Below are 9,582 nucleotides of genomic sequence, written 5' to 3'. Positions count from 1 at the left end.
CTCACGCGCCCCCCCACTCACACACACACACACACACACACACACACACACACACACACACACACACACACACACTTTCCAATTACCTAGGCAAGGGGAGAACCGTAACTACAGACAACTTTTATACATCACTCCCCTTTGTTCATAAACTCCTAGTAAGGAACACCAGCCTGGTAGGCACTGCCATCTTCTGTGCATCAGAAAATACTACTGCATGACATCAAAGTGATGAAGAGTGACCAGGGCAAGGTGCACAAAAATGTGTGCATCCTCAGCACAATGCACCAGACAGTGAACGTGGAAAGTGACAGCCAGAAGATAAAGCCAGACACAGTGCACTATTATAACAAGACCAAGGTGGGAGTGGATGTCCTGGACAAAATGATCAGACAATACTCCACAAGACCCACCACGCGCAGATGGCCAGTCGTCATCTTCTATAACATGTTGGACCTGGCTGGAGTCAATGTATGTATTCTTTACCGGCGCTGCACAAAAGCAAAAATTGTTAGGTGTGACTTCCTTCTGCAGTTGTGTAAGGAATTACGCAGCGACCGCATGCAAATGAAAGAGGCAACTGAGACTGAGCCACTGCCCCTTCAAACAGTGGTAGAGCAGCCTCAGGAATCAAAATGCACTGCAATAAAAACAAAACTGTCACACTGAGCATCAAGTGCCGGTGACCTACAGTGGGTACGGAAAGTATTCAGACCCCCTTAAATTTTTCACTCTTTGTTATATTGCAGCCATATGCTAAAATCATTCAAGTTCATTTTTTTCCTCATTAATGTACACACAGCACCCCATATTGACAGAAAAACACAGAATTTTTGACATTTTATTAAAAAGGAAAAACTGAAATATCACATGGTCATAAGTATTCAGACCCTTTGCTCAGTATTTAGTAGAAGCACCCTTTTGAGCTAATACAGCCATGAGTCTTTTTGGGAATGATGCAACAAGTTTTTCACACCTGCATTTGGGGAAAACCTGTTGAGTAAAAACAACGGTGTGATGTTACATGATGTACTCTGGGCAGATTTTGTTTGCCGAGTCAAGCTAGCTGCTTCCTTCTGTTTCCACTGTTGTGCTAAGCTAATGGATTGTTGGTGGTAGCATCATATTTAATGGACAGACATGAGAGTGGTATCAACTCTCATCTGAGGAAAGCAAAAAAAACTTTATCACAGTAAGTTCAAACTGTATGACCTTTTTTGAGAAGACATCACTTAAACAACCATGCATCACATTTAAGAGGGTTGAATTTTTTAGGAACATCTTAAAATGGCTTTTTTTTTTTTTTTTTAAAGTGTGGTATTATTAAATAAAGCTATTACAACGACTGCACAATGCATACCCTCTTGAAACGGGCCTTGTTATATACTGTATTTTAATATGCTGTGTTAACCACAAAAATGTATGGAAAATTTCAAGATAAGCTGGTTTTCCAGTAGTGCATTGCTGTTGTCACTGTAACAAAATGAAAAATATCCAAACAGCTGAAAACAGGTTCAGGCAAAGCCAAGATGCCTCAAGCAGCTATTATAAAATTCCAGTGTTTTAATATTAGATAGGGTTCAGTAGGTACCTGGCAGGAACATAAAAGACTTTTAGACACTGGCCAAGGCTGGTTGCAGTAACTGGCTGATTCATAACAAGCTCAGACAAATCAAATTCTGTGATGTAAGGAGATTAGTTTCTTGGAAATCATGTTAGTTGTTGATATGTACATTTTCATACAATTCGTTGGCTTTGTTTGAGGAACACATTTAACAATCATATTTTTTTCCACTTTGTGAACCTATGACTTTACTGCACCCTTTATTGTCATTATTTGTACAAATCACAATTTATAAGATTAGAACCAACAGGTTAAAGTGACGAAAAGGAAAGAAAGAAAGAAACTACATATGCTTTATGTACAAAGTCTCTTGAGCCTTATATGCTTAAAGTACAGCAAATTCAGAGTCATGAAGGCCATATAGTGTAATATTACTTGTGGAAGCTGGTATGGTGTGTTCTTTATGCAGACTTTCACTACTGATAATAAATCAATGAATAAGACTTTACACATATCTTCCACAGGAGTTGGTACCCCTAGCCTCAGTCTGAGTTTATTTGCTGTCTGTCTGTCTTGTGCCATCCCTGAGGGTAGAAATCAAGATGAATAATAAGGGAAAAGGTGCAGGTACAAGAAAAAAGTATATTTATAATTTGGAGCAATAGGCCTACTGTACATATTGACATTGCATTAATGCTCAGTAAAATTGAAAAAGCTAACATAAGTCCCCTCCAGTAAATATTGCCACCAAGAGCTGCTTGCCACCAAGAAACTCAATAAATGCTGACTTAATTAAATGTTCTCAACATTATCTTTTATCTGTTTAAATAATATATATTCACATTATAGCCTCTCACCATATTAGCCTATAATTCCTCTAGAGTCACATTACTTATGCAGTATGTGTGAAAGGCTGATACAGTCACTGTTAGATGGACATGCTTTTTTCCACATGACAATCTGACTACTTAACAAGTAATACTGTATAAATTAAATGTTGTAATGTTTTACATAGAAATAATCCCTATTATTGTTATAAAGGTTTATCAATACCTAATCATCTCAGCCACAATATATAAATCCACAGAGACAGTGTTCATAATGTGAATATTTCCAGTAGATTTATTCCAGTGTCCATTAAGTTATGCTCAAAGGTTCACCTTACTTGCAGTACATGTAATAGTACAATCTCATCTTTATGTTATTTTTCACCATTTTCCGTTATAAATTACTTATTGCCACTTGCAGATGTTCAATGAGCTCATATAGAGTCATGCGCCATGCATCACTGCGTGTCTGTCTCCATACATTGGCCTGTTTCTCTGTCTAGACTTCTTCTTCTATCACGTGTCATTACTTTGGACTCAAATAGATTTGAATAAGAAATGTAGTCATGTTGTTTGTTGACAAGTGGGATCAGCTTTATCTTTGTAATTTCACAGCAGTGCAAAGTACAGTACCCTCTCTCCCCCTCATAAATACATTTCCTGTCACTAATTGCCACTAATGTCTCTATAACACATTAGGAGAGCAAGTTAGTAAGCGGAGCTGTTGGTTCTAATACAACAGGGAGTTGTCTGTGGTTAGCTGTTTACACTTGTGACAAAACAAATTAGACCCTTATTTGCATGTTTTGAAAGATGTTAAACAATTAGATTATGCAAAAATTGTTGCTCGATTTGAATGGAGGCAATTTAGCTGAGTCCCTGCACATGAGCTTATGAAAGCTGTGTGAAGTCCCCTCCTGCTTCAAATGCTCCAAAGTTATCCCGGTTCCCAAGAAGCCCTCCATCATTAGACTGAACGACTGCAGACTTGTCACCCTAACATCTGTACTTATGAAGTCCTTTGAGGCACTGCTGTTGGCCCACCTAAAGGACATTGTAGACCCCCTGCAGTTTTCCTTCTGGGCAAACAGATCAGTGGATGATGCAGTCAACATGGCATTGAACTACATCCTGCAACACCTGGACTCCCCAGGAACCTATGCATGGATCCTCTTCATGGACTTCACCCCAAACATCCTCTGCTCTAAAATGATCCAGCTCAATGTGCCTGCCCCCACCTGTCAGTGGATAATAATGAGCAATCCACACATACGCCACAGCGCTAGCTCTAGCGTACCACATCCAGCACCCAGACAATCAGTAAAGGCGTCCCCCAGGGATATGTGCTCTCCCCACTGCTCTTTTGCCTCTACACCAAGGACTGCACCTCAGAGGACCCCCTCTGTAAAGACCCTGAAGTTTGCAGACAACACAATAGTCATCAGTTTCATCCAACACAGTGACAAGTCTGCATAAAGCTGGACAGCGCTACAGGTCACTGTACACCTAAACAACCAGACACAAAGACAGTTTCTTCCCCCAGGCCATCACTCTGATGAACACTTAATCCATGACTGGATGACTGGATGACTGGACCCAGCAATCACCCCAGTGCAATAAACTGTATGTAACCCTTTTGCCACCCGGCTCGTTGTAGCAAGGAAGTGACTAGTTAGTATATACCCCTTCAAGCTCAAATAACACAAATTGGCAAAGGGACATTCCAATGTATAACAACTTTGTCTAGGGTTCAGTATGGTTCTCACCAATTAGAGAGACTCCAGAAATGACATTAAATTAAATAACCAGAATATGTACATCCGGTACCTGTAATTTACGGATAATTTTTCCAGTTTCACAGTATATAAATGAAAAACACACACCCAATGCAGTTTAACTTTGTGTATTAACTAAAAGAAACAAAACACAGGTCACAGTTTTATGCAGTTCGAACAACAAATAATATTTCAACCCCACAGTCAACCTGGGTGCACCCTTAGAGTTTTATGCTAGCATGTGTTGGCGCGCGTTGGAGCTCGTGTTCATTCAGATCCAATGCAATAATCCTACCAGTGTGATGAAACTCCTCCTTACCAGCCCAAGAACACAGACCGTCCACGGCCCTGTCGTCGTCCCACGCAGGTGAGTGTTGAGTCTCCGGCAGCAACACCGTCAGCTTCCCTATGGCTCTCGGTGGAGCAATCCACACATACGCCACAGCGCTAGCTCTAGCGTTAGCTCAGCTCAACCCTCTCAGCCTCGTCTTCTGACAACACAGTTTCACTCACTCCCTCGCAGCGTCGGTCCCTCCCGAACTCTTCTGCGGTCCGTCGGAGCAGGAACAATTGTCCAGGTCCGCCCAGGATCGAGTCTGAGCACTTTCCCTTCGCCCTGAACACTTCACAGACACACGCCCTCCGCGGCCATTGCCGTACCTTGTCTCGTTCTCTTTCGCCCGCTTCGCGCGTCTTCTCCCTTCTTCTTCTCCTTTTTTTCCGATTGTCTTCTTTTGTGGTACACTCAAAACATTATGAATTAATAGAACATGAGATACCAACAATAAATTCCTCAACACCCATATAAAATGGCTATAACACTGTGCAACTGCACATTTTAACTCATTTATAATAAACTATGAAATGACCTAATGATTTATCATGTGATGAGAACAAATACCTGAATGCATCACCATAAAGACAAAATACGCTCTGGTAAATAAAAGAAAACAATATTCTGATTCCATGAATAATCAGATTACTACATGTAAATATAACCATGTTTTTATTTTTATTCTTACATTCTAATTCCTGTTGCCTTAGAACACAATGAGAACCTCTCTACTGGATACATACTTGGCAATTAAAGATGATTATGATTCTGACTCTGAAAGTAAGACAGAAACTTGTCTTATAAGATTTATAAATATAATAATTGTATTGAATTTTTAATGCACACATGCAGGGTTATTGATACATTAAATATAAACGCATGTTATAAGCATTCATTCATTCATTCATTTTCTACCGCTTAGTCCCTGAACGGGGTCACGGGGGGGTTGCTGGAGCCAATCCCAGCTGGCAATCGGGCGAAATGTTATAAGCAATTCATTATAAATCTTCTACCACCCAGTGTTTCACTCTGAACATTATTCAGTGAGCTGCAGGCAGTGGCACAGGCTAGTGAGCTCACATACAGTAAATTCACTGCAATGTAACCAATGTCTTCATGACTTATTTGTTTCAATTTGTCAGCTCTGTGGTAAATTGTATATGATGAACTACCTGTAAAGCTTGATGACAACAGTTTAGCCCACTTTAGCCTTCTAGCCTTGAAATGAATGTACAAAGTTGCTTATGCAACAGCAGAATTGCTTGCAGGTGTCAGAACATCCACAATGATATGGGTGTGCCAAAGAGAGATTTATGGAACCAACCTGGAAGGCTTGAAGGAAAAAAGTCCACAGATTTTCTGTATGTCATTGTTGTTTATTACTTGCAGCATAATGTCATTAAAAATTGTGTATTGCCACCATTAACCTTGTGTGGTTTTATTATTGTGTCGCTGAATGTTTATTTTATCATGACTGTCAGCTGCTTGTACAGTACTTTATGATTCTTACTTTTATGCAGCATCATATGCTGGGTAAAATATGAAAGGTTGAAAGTGGTTTGAATGGAGTCTAAATGTGTACCGGTAGATATATGCTGGATGTGTGCAGTTACCAACCCTCTAGATTTGTTGTTTTTCACTGCACTTACAGGGCTGCCTTTTTAGAGATGGACTAAAATCCCTGATGTAAAACATATATGAGTATCACTATAGGAGACATAACAATAGCTTATAGAGATAGAGGAATAAAAAGAGAACTAGGATTACTGGGTAGCATATACAGTACTCTACTGTGTTTTGCTTATGTTCTTTACACTGCTAAAACAATTCTCATTGTTTAGTTTATTGTATGCATTTTCGAGCTATCAGTTACATTCACTCGCCCCCCACTTTGGGGGGCAGTATCTTAGCTGTTCCTAGGACTGCACTCTTCTGGACAGAGATCTCAGATGTTGTTCATGGGATCTGTTGGAGCCACTCTCCCAGTTTGGGGGTCACAGCCCCCAATGTTCCTATTACCACGGGGACCACTTGTGCCTTCACCTTCCACATCTTTTCTAGCTCTTCTTTCAGCCCTTGGTATTTCTCAAGCTTCTCATGTTCCTTCTTCCTGATGTTGCTATCGCTTGGGATTGCTACATCTATCACTACGGCCTTCTTCCTCTGTTTGTCAACCACTACTATGTCCGGTTGGTTGGCCATTACTAGTTTGTCAGTTTGTATCTGGAAGTCCCCCAGGATCTTAACTTGGTCATTCTCAACCACCTTTGGAGGTGTATCCCATTTTGACTTTGGAACTTCTAGCCTGTACTTGGCACAGATGTTTCTGTACACTATGCCAGCCACTTGGTTATGGCGTTCCATGTATGCCCTGCCTGCTAGCATCTTGCACCCCGCTGTTGTGGGGGTGATGATGATGATATTTCCCCCCCGACCTGTCGTCCTGGCTCCCCCTTGCTGGAACATTTGTGTTGTACCTCGTCAATCTCTAGTTGTGATAGCAGGTGCTTCTTGCGAATGTTAGAGCACTGGGCTACTAGTTGTTTTGATGTTAGTCTAGATGTTGGGTTTCAAAGTATCCATATCCTCCGTATGTAACCCCGCTCGCTGGGGTTACTTGTATAGTAGCATTCCAATAGTTCCCTGTTCTCCTTTCTTTCCCATGAATGTCTTGTTCTAGTAGCCCACTTCTCATCAGGTAGTGGTGGACAAACAGAAGAAGAAGGCCATAGTGATAGATGTAGCAATCCTAAGTGATAGCAACATCAGGAAGAAGAAATACGAGAAGCTCAAGAAACACCAAGGGCTGAAAGAAGAGCTAGAAAAGATGCAAGTAAGATCTTTATTTATATAGCACTTTTCACAGACAGAATCACAAAGTGCTTTACAACATCAGAGAATAGTAATAATAATAAACACAAATAATATACATAAAACCTAAAAGCAATTCAAATAACAGAATAAAAACACTTCATAATAATCTGTAAACCCAGTCAATTAAAAAATTGTCTAAATAAATGTGTCTTCACCCTCAACAGATTCGGCCATACGTAAAGACAAGGGCAGAGCATTCCACAATCTTGGAGCAACCGCCTTAAAAGACAGGTCCCCCAGAGATTTAAAGCGAGTTTTTGGGACCAACAAAAGGGGCTGATTTGAGGAACGAAGGGTGTGTTTGGGGGAATATGGAACCAACAAATCAGTAATATACTGGGGGAAGTGCCCATGTAGTGCTCTAAATGTCAGCACTAACATTTTAAAATCAACTCTGACCTTGACTGGTAGCCAGTGAAGTGAGTACAGAACAGGAGTGATATGAGCTGAGGTTCCTGTGAGAAGCCTCACAGCAGCATTCTGGACAATCTGAAGTTGGTTTAAAGTAGACTTATTACAACAAGTAAAAAGAGAGTTACAATAATCAATATGCGAAGAAATAAAAACATGAACAATCATTTCAAGATCCGCCTTTGATTAAATTTTTCTTAATTTAGAAATATTTCTCAAATAATAAAAGCAGTTCCTGACTAATTGTCTTATATGAAAATCAAAAGACATAGCCTGGTCCAACACAACACAAAGGTTTCTTGGGCTCAACTGGATGGGGGAGCCCAGCAAACCAAGGTGTTGTTTAATTACTGCGAACTTGTTAACAGGTGCAACAATAAGAGTTTCAGTCTTGTCAGAGTTTATGCGAAGATAATTATTATTGAGCCAGTTCTTGATGGAAGACAATCTGACCCAGAGGAAAAATATATAATAAAAACAAGAGAGGACCCAAGACTGACCCCTGTAGAACTCCACAGGACAGAGCAGCCACTTCTGACATAACATTATTAATAGCCACATTAAAAGTTCGATCACTAAGATAGGAAGAGAACCACTTAAGGACAGACCCAGAAATCACCAACTCGGACTGTAGCCGATTTATCAAAATTTCATGATCCACAGTGTCAAAGGCAGATGTTAAATCTAATAAAACCAGAACTGTATATCGGCCAGAGTCTGCAGCCATCATTATGTCATTTGAGACTTTAAGTAAACCAGTCTCAGTAGAATGCATCTTACGAAACCCTGACTGAAATTCGTCATATCGTTTATTCTGTTCCATAAAAGCGATCAGCTGTCCTGCTACCGCTTTTTCCAAGATTTTTGACATAAAAGGGAGCTTTGATATTGGTCGAGAGTCGGCTTTTTAAGAATAGGATTAAAAAGTTCATGTTTAAAATAACTAGGAACAGATCCTGTCTCAATTGAGAGACTTAACAATTTCACAATCCAAGGACCAATCAAGTCCGACTTACTTAGATGCAAAGATGTAGGCAGGATGTCAACAGGGCTAGTTGATGGATTAATCCTGCTCATTAGTGTATTCACCTCCTGAAGTGTAACTGGAGTGAAAGATGACCAGAGACCTACACATGGTGTCTCGGTATTTAAACTTACCAGGCTAGGATTAATACTGGCCCTAATATCTTGTGCTTTATCAATAAAAAAGTTTAAAAACACATTACAATCCTTTACTGTGTGAACAGGGACTTGGGGAGCTAGAGGTGAAACGATATTATGAATTGTATCAAACAAAACTTTAGGTTTTTTCTTGTTTAATGAAACCAAATGAGAAAAATATGCTGATCTTGCCTGCTTTATCATTTCATTTAGCTCCATAATCATATTTTTAAAATGCAGTCTGTGAACTTCTAACTTACTGGCTTTCCACAGATGCTCTACTTTACGACAATCTCTTTTATACCTACAAATAGCTTCACTCATCCATGGGCACAGTCTTTTATAAGAAACCGGACAATGTTTAACTGGTGCCACATAATTTAGGATATCCAAACAATGACCATTGAAGCAGTCCATAAATGTTTCACTGTCAGTACAATTAGAAAAAGAACTAGGGTTAAATAACAAAGAAAACCCATCAAGTGCAGCCTGATTTATCAAGCGTTTTTGGGCCAGCACTTTGCAGACAGAGGACATGATGTTACGAGACAAATTGAATCGAACACAATAATGATCACACATTTGCATATCATCAGCACTTAAGTTATCAATATCCAGGCCAACAGAAAAAACAAAGTC

General features: G+C 39.9%; 1 protein-coding gene across 1 annotated transcript in view; it reads right to left on the bottom strand.

Annotated features, from left to right (window-relative positions):
* LOC109960692 (protein phosphatase 1 regulatory subunit 3C-B-like) overlaps window positions 1–5,015 on the bottom strand; it is a 10,580-nt gene extending 5,565 nt beyond the window's left edge. The window contains exon 1 of the mRNA XM_020600963.1: window positions 4,483–5,015. The gene's annotated coding sequence lies outside the window, so the exon portion shown is untranslated. The remainder of the gene's footprint in view (window positions 1–4,482) is intronic.
* Window positions 5,016–9,582: the final 4,567 nt, after the last annotated feature.

The sequence above is a fragment of the Monopterus albus genome, unplaced genomic scaffold (assembly GCF_001952655.1).
Source record: "Monopterus albus unplaced genomic scaffold, M_albus_1.0 scaffold50.1, whole genome shotgun sequence".
NCBI classification, from domain to species: domain Eukaryota; kingdom Metazoa; phylum Chordata; class Actinopteri; order Synbranchiformes; family Synbranchidae; genus Monopterus; species Monopterus albus.
Note: the sequence above shows the minus strand (reverse complement) of the source record. Positions and strands in the feature narration are given on the sequence as shown.